The sequence below is a fragment of the Sceloporus undulatus genome, chromosome 1, assembly GCF_019175285.1.
Source record: "Sceloporus undulatus isolate JIND9_A2432 ecotype Alabama chromosome 1, SceUnd_v1.1, whole genome shotgun sequence".
Classification (NCBI taxonomy): domain Eukaryota; kingdom Metazoa; phylum Chordata; class Lepidosauria; order Squamata; family Phrynosomatidae; genus Sceloporus; species Sceloporus undulatus.
Genome location: NC_056522.1, coordinates 311,463,840 through 311,470,967, shown reverse-complemented (window position 1 = coordinate 311,470,967; position 7,128 = coordinate 311,463,840). Strand labels below are relative to the sequence as shown.

Genomic DNA, 7,128 nt, shown 5'->3' with positions numbered 1-7,128 from the left:
GGAGGAAGCAAAGGAGGAGGCGAAGGAGGAGGCGGTGTGCGGGGGGGAGGCAGGGGAGGGTGGCAGGGAGGTGGGGAAAGGGGTGCGGGCACGCACAGGAGGCGCACCTCCTTCTCCTCCTCCTCCTCCTCCTCCGTTGCAGGCCGTGTCAAGCGGAGGAGGAGGCAGAGGTGCCTGCCTGGCTTGGTGCTCCTTGCGCGCGCGCGCGCCAGGGCAGCAGGCACTGGTAGGCAACCACCCACCGCCTCCTCTGCCTGGCGCGCCTCCATGCTGGGCATTTTCTTGGGCCCCAGGAGGCGGAGGCAGAGGAGGAGGCTGAGGCGGAGGTGGGTGGCTGCCTGCCTACTGCCTTGACGCTGTCTCCTAGGCCCCAGGGAGGCCTTGGAAGTGGCGTCCTCCAAGCCTTCCCTGGGGCTTGGGGGACACTGTCTCCCAGGCCCCAGGGAGGCCTTGGAAACGGCATCCTCCAAGCCTTCCCTGGGGCTTCGGAGACACTGTCTCCCAGGCCCCAGGGAGGCCTTGGACAAGGTTTTAAAATGTAGGACCTTTTGTTTTAATTTCCTGGTAAGGAAATTTAAAAAAAAGCTCCTACATTTTAAAACCATGTCCTACATTTTCCCCAGTTTGGAGGCCCTCAGGGATGGCAACCCTATCTGTTCCAGATGTGGAAAACCTGGAGAAGAGGTGGAATTTTGCCTTCTGTTTCAGACACAGGCAAAAAAAACCCACTCCTTGCTTTTGTGTTCCTCCTTATTAATAATATTTCCCATCTTAACCATGCTCTGATGTTGCTTGGCCACACATGTTCCACTTTTCATCTGTGAAATATTGGAGGGTGTAATGTCAAGAGGCAAAAAATGTCCCCCATGCTGCCTGCACTTGCTCACCCTTGTATTATAGCATACCAAAGCTACAAGATATTCATGAGGAAGCAGGACCATACTAACTCCACCCTTTCCTGCCCACTTTCATCACCCTCTACATGTAAAGGATGACTATCTCTAGTGGATATTCCTATATCTGAAAGATCTTCACGCTATCTAAAATAGCTAGCAAAGGTCTAGAAACCACGCCCGATGAGGAGCTGCTTAGGGAGCTGGGTATGTTTAGCCTGGAAAAGGGAAGGTTAAGCGGTGATATGATAGCCCTGTTTAAATATTTGAAGGGATGTCATACTGAAGATGGAGCAAATTTGTTTTCTGCAGCTCCAGAGAATAGGACCTGGAGCAATGGATTCAATCTCCAGGAAAAGTGATTCCAGCTCAACATTAGAAGGAATGTCCTGACAGTAAAGCTGTTCGACAGTGGAACACAATCCCCCAGTATGTTGGAGTTTCCTTCTTTGAAGGTCTTTAAGCAGATTGTGCTTTGATTGTGTCTTCCTGCATGGCAGGGGGTTGGACTGGATGACCCTTGAGGTCTCTTCCAACTCTACAGTTCTAATCCTCTCCCAAGGGGAAGGTGGGCAAACAGTTCTCTTTCCTATTGATCTATGTTGGAATTCCACTCACAGCAGACCCTGGAAATGTTTTTTGCGCTACAGCTTTCAGAATCTGAGCCAGCATCTTCACCCCCATCATTTCCAAACTCTCATACTGATGAACAAAAGTACTCTGTGGAGACTGTGAATATAGTAGTCACCATGCCTAGTTATTCTGTGGAAGTTTAGAGGAGCAACCCACCTGGTTGTAGAGGTAAATGTTGCCATGAGCGAGATGCATTCTGATTCCACTTCTATCTTATCTTTACTGTCTAACTTTTCCAACATTAAATTGTTTCTTTGGCAATACAACATAATAAATCTGAATAAAGAAGAGAAGAGTCAATGGTTTAAAAAACCCTGACAGTCACATGACTCCCTCTTTTCAGAGTGAGGGGAGATAACCAAACTTTTCGCAGTTTTCCCATGGAGGAAAAAAAGAAGTACTCTGTAGTGATTTCCCGTTTCTGTAAGATTGTTAGCCAATTGAATGATTCCCAGCTTGTTACAGCAAAAAACAGTGCATCTAGAATAAATGGAGGTGTGGGAGAAAAATCTGCAGAGAAAATAAGGGAAACATAATATTTCTCGCTTTGAGATATCTCAGGTGCTGCTTCGGGGCCTGTTCACGAGAACTTGGGCTGGTACGCACATTTAACAGTAAATTCAAGTAGTCTACTTGTGCAAGCAATGTAATGTATGAGAAGGGCAGCATTGTTCAGTTGCCAAGTGTTAACTTGAAGGGTCATTGCATACTTCCTTCAAAGGAAGCAGGAGTTGATGAGGTTGCTAGGTTTCCTGATCTGCTTCTTTATCAGTCTGTTCACAGAACCTTCTCTCCCACATCCTATAGCCAGTAGAAACTCAGTTATGAATTACAGCAGCCAAAAGCGAAAAATGGGAGCTTTGATGTACCTCGGGATCCTTTACCAGGCCTTACTTTAGTTGCATAGTTGTTCAGGTGTAGGCTTTCATGTGTAGGCTTTATGATCAAAAACTCAATTGCCTCCAAACTCGAAACCTTGCCAACAGGACACTCTGATTGCATTATCTCCTTATGCCTCCCACATGTTGTTCTCTTCAGTATATACGCCCCAACTATGCAAGCCGACCCTTTGGAGAAAGACAAATTCTACTCAGACCTATGCCACCTTATACAAAAAGTCCCTGCAGAAGACAAAATCATTATCCTTGGTGACTTCAATGCCAGAATAGGAAAGAACTTAGAAGCCTGGAAAGGTGTTTTAGGCAAGCATAGTGTTGGAAACTGTAATGATAACGGACGCCTCCTGCTAGAGTTTTGTGCAGAACAGCAGCTGACTATTGCAAACACCATCTTTCAGCAGAAAGATAGCTTGAAGACAACCTGGATGCATCCCTGATCCAAACACTGGCACCTCATTGACTATATCCTAGTGCGCCAGAGAAATATTCGCGATGCCCGTTATACCCGAGTGATGCCCAGTGCAGAATGTCAAACAGATCATCGCCTCGTAAGATGTAAACTTAATCTTCATTTTAAGTTTAAATCTAAGAGGGGTGGCATCCTAAAGAGGAGACTCCAAGTCAACAATCTTCAACAAGCTACCATGATAGACAACTTCCAGGCAAATTTGCAAACAAAACTTAAAGACCATCCTGTAGACTCTTCTCCTACAGTGTTTTGACAACATATCAAAAACAGCATCTTGCAATCTGCGGAAGAATCCTTAGGATTCTCCCTCAAGAAAAACCAAGACTGGTTTGGTGAAAACAACCAAGAGATCCAGGAGCTGTTGGCAAAGAAGAGAACTGCCCACCAGGCACACCTCGCCCAGCCATCCTGCCATGTAAAAAAAGCAGCCTTTCACCTTGCATGTAGTCAACTCCAACAAAAACTCAGAGACATTCAGAACAAGTGGTGGATCAACTTAGCAGAAAAGACACAACGTTGTGCAGATCTGTGTGATTCCAGAGGATTTTACGAAGCTCTTAAAGCAATGTTTGGACCTACACATCAGATCCAAAGCTCCCTATACAGTACAGATGGTCAAATACTAATCACAGATAAAGCTTCCATTCTGAACCAATGGGCTGAACATTTCCAAAGCCTCTTTAATGCCAACCGAGTAGTCCAAGACTCAGCTATTCAACATATGACACAACAACCGATGAAAAATGAATTGGACATAGCTCTCACTTTGGAAGAAACCCTCAAGGCCATACAACAGATGAAAAAAGGTAAGGCAGCCAGGATTCTTATTCTGTGCTGAAATTCCCCTATTCTGTCCTCTCCTCCATTTTCCTCAGGTTGAGCAACCTTTGCCTTTTCTAAGAAGACTGAGGCAAAGAAGGTGTGGAGTAATTCTCCCTTTTCTCTGTCCTCTGTTAGCATTTTGCCATCTTCTCCATGCAGTGGCCCTACGGTTTCCTTCTTCTTCCTTTTGCTGCAGACATATCCAAAAAAGCCCTTTTTATTGTTCTTAACCTCTCTAGAACCTCCCCTGAGTTCAACCTCTTGAACCTCCCCTGAGTTCAATTGCTTTAACTTTTCTGACTTTACTCCCACATGTGCATTGGTTGCTCATTCGTTTTGAACTCCTCTTTGTGATTTACCATTTTCCATTTCTTATACATTTCTGTTCAAAACTTAGCTCAGTTGAAAGTCCTTAGTCATCCCCGGTTTCTCAAGACACCTCCTATTTTTCTTCCTCATCGGAATGTTTGAAATTGTGCCTTCAGTACTCCCTTTTAGAAATTCTCATCCGTCTTGAACTGCCTTTCTTCTTGTGTATTTCTTTTTTTTAAAAAAATTCTTTATTACATTTTACATATTACAATAAACATGACATTAGGAACAAAATATTAACATACAGCATGACATACTACCTTCTCCCTCCTCCCAGACTACTATATCTAAAATACACAAAACATAACTGCACTTCCTACTACATAAATCTCGAGATATCTAATCTTTTTATTTCCTGTCGTATCTATGTTGTTAATTACATGTTGCTTTCACATACACATTTCATAAGTTTTCAAAAAAGAAAAAAGATACAATTCTTTCTCTATGTCTCTATTTTCTGCTTGACCTACTTCGCTACTGTTTTAGTAACTCTTAATATCTATCTCATTACTTTGTAAATGTACTATTTGTCCTTTCTAAAATAACTTTATCTAAGTGGAATATTTTCCACCTTTTTTCTAAAATCATAGAACAATTCCAATCTTGACAATTTTCTCTTTCTGATTTGTCTCTCATCCACTGGTAAGATGATCATTTCGGCTTCTTCGTAAACTTCATCAACCATCGATCTATGGTGGGAATTTGTCCCCCCCCCCAGTATCTACATAGACAACCTTTGCACAAGAGAAAAGGTAAAAAGTAATTTTCTTGCTGTCTTTCTGTTTTTCATCAAACATTCCTACAGACATATTTCTGGGGACAGAGGAATGATTCTTTAATTCCATTGTTATAATCTTATGAATACCCAGCATATCTTTTTGCCTCTACACATGTCCAACCACATATGGTAGTACGATCCCGATTCTACTTGGCACTTCCAACAGTTAGGTTTGTTATTTTTTAACATATATGACAATTTTTGTGGTGAGAGGTGCCATCAACTTTGTTTTCAAATCCAATCAATTTTTGATCCATTTTCCACCTTCCTTCATTTGCCTAAACAAATACCAGGACAGTTTATTCATTCCAGCATTTTTCAATTCATCTTGTGTTCTGAATTCTAAATCATTTGTGCCCTTCTTTGTTAAATCTGAGATCTCAGCCATCTGTCGGGGAACTTTCCTGGCAAAGAAGCCTCTGAAGCGAACAACTTTTGGGAATGTCTACATAGCTTAGGTTTTTAGTTTTTTCCCATACCTTCAATAATGCCTTCCTAATAACATGTTTACATTCTTTATGAATCTTGTCCTTCCCATAAAAAACATAACCATGCCAGCCAAACCTCAAGTTATCCCCCCTAGATTGGTTAGTTTTTTCATGCTCAATGAGATCCAATCGCTTATCCAAAGCAATGCAGATGCAAAATAATAAGATTTCAAGTTCGGAGAGATCCATTCCCCCCCCCCCCCGACCATGGGTCACCCCAGTATTTCTCTATGGCACATTATAGACCGCTAAAAGTGGCGGTCTGCCGGCGCTGCTGGTTGCCCACGAGGGAGCCGCAAGCAGCCAAACCGCGCGGCTCCCGCACGGAGCAAAAAAGAAGCCCCAAAATGGCGCTTCTTCCCAGTCGGCGTGTTATGATGGCTCGAGGCGCCAAAGCGCACTCGCGACATCATAAGCACCGCGCGACGTGCGGACGCTATGCGTCCGACACGTAATAATGGCGCCCTATGTGTATAGGGCACCGCCATTATACGCCCCCGTCACGTGCAGGGGTGAGGCCAGTGTGGCGCTAGGTCCCCGGCCAACCCCTCACAGTGACGGGGTGCCTCAAGAGCCCATCTGTAAACAGGCAGTTTACTAAAATCAGCTTTCAAAGTCTGAATCAGTCTGACTATGCCTGGCTTCTCCTTTCCTGGTGGATTTATGAAACATATAAATCACAGTTAGTCAGTGATAAACAATAAAAATAATGTCTGTCTAAGAAGTAATTTTCAATATCTTCTGCCACAACAACTCTTTGATCCCGTGCAGCCCTGTAAGTTCTGTGTTGTCACAGACTAAGGCTACATCTACACGCAAAATTAATAGGTTTGACACCATTTTAACTGCCATGCCTCCGTGCTATGGATTCTGGGTTTGTAGTTTAGTGGGAAGTTTAGCCTTCTCTCCCCCGAGAGCTCTTGTATTACTGCAAACTACACATTTCAGATGTCTAAAACTATATTTCAAATGCTGACGTTTTAAGTTATGACAATGCGAGAAATTTGGAAAGTGAAAGAAAGTTTCATTTTGGAGGTCAGAATTTCTTATCTGAAGGAACAATGCCCAAATCTAGCATTGACAAATGTCCATATTGCAGACAGTTTTTTCAGATCAGACGGGTATCTCTAGAAATTTTTGGAATGTTCTTCGTCTTACATGTTTTACTGGCTTACATGAACACCATTTGCATGAGCTGTTGTGTGCATATCAATGTTGAGATAAGAATCATAGAACAAGAACGAGTGTTGGAAGAGACCACTAGGGTCATCCAGTCCACCCCCGCCATTCAGGAATCCAAATCAAAGCATCCCCGACAGATGGCCATCCGCCTCTGCTGTAAAGACCTCCAAGGAAGGAGACTCTACACCCTCCGAGGGAGTGCATTCCACTGTTAACAGCCCTACTGTCAGGAAGTTCCCTCCTAATGTAGGTGGACTCTTTTTCCTGTAGCTTGCATCCATTGTTCCGGGTTCTGTTATCTGAGAGCAGAAAATAAGCTTGCTTCCCGCTCAACGTTACATCCCTTCAAATATTTAAACAGGCTATCATATCACCTCTTAATCTTTCTCTTCTCCCACGCTAAACATCCCAGCTCCTGATCTTCATCATAGACATGGTTTTCCAGACACTTCACCATTTAGTTTCCCTCCTTTGACACGCTCCAGTTTCTCATGTCTTTTTGAATTGTGGTGCCCGAACTGGAACACATATTCCAGTGGGAGAACAAAGCAGAATCCAGTGGCACTATTACTTCTCTTGATCTAGACATTGC

The 7,128-nt window shown here is 43.6% G+C and overlaps 1 protein-coding gene across 24 annotated transcripts in view; it reads right to left on the bottom strand.

Moving 5' to 3' along the window:
* The window catches only part of GPHN (gephyrin), a 671,572-nt gene that overhangs the window by 514,773 nt on the left and 149,671 nt on the right, over window positions 1-7,128 (bottom strand). The gene's annotated exons all lie outside the window — the stretch shown is intronic.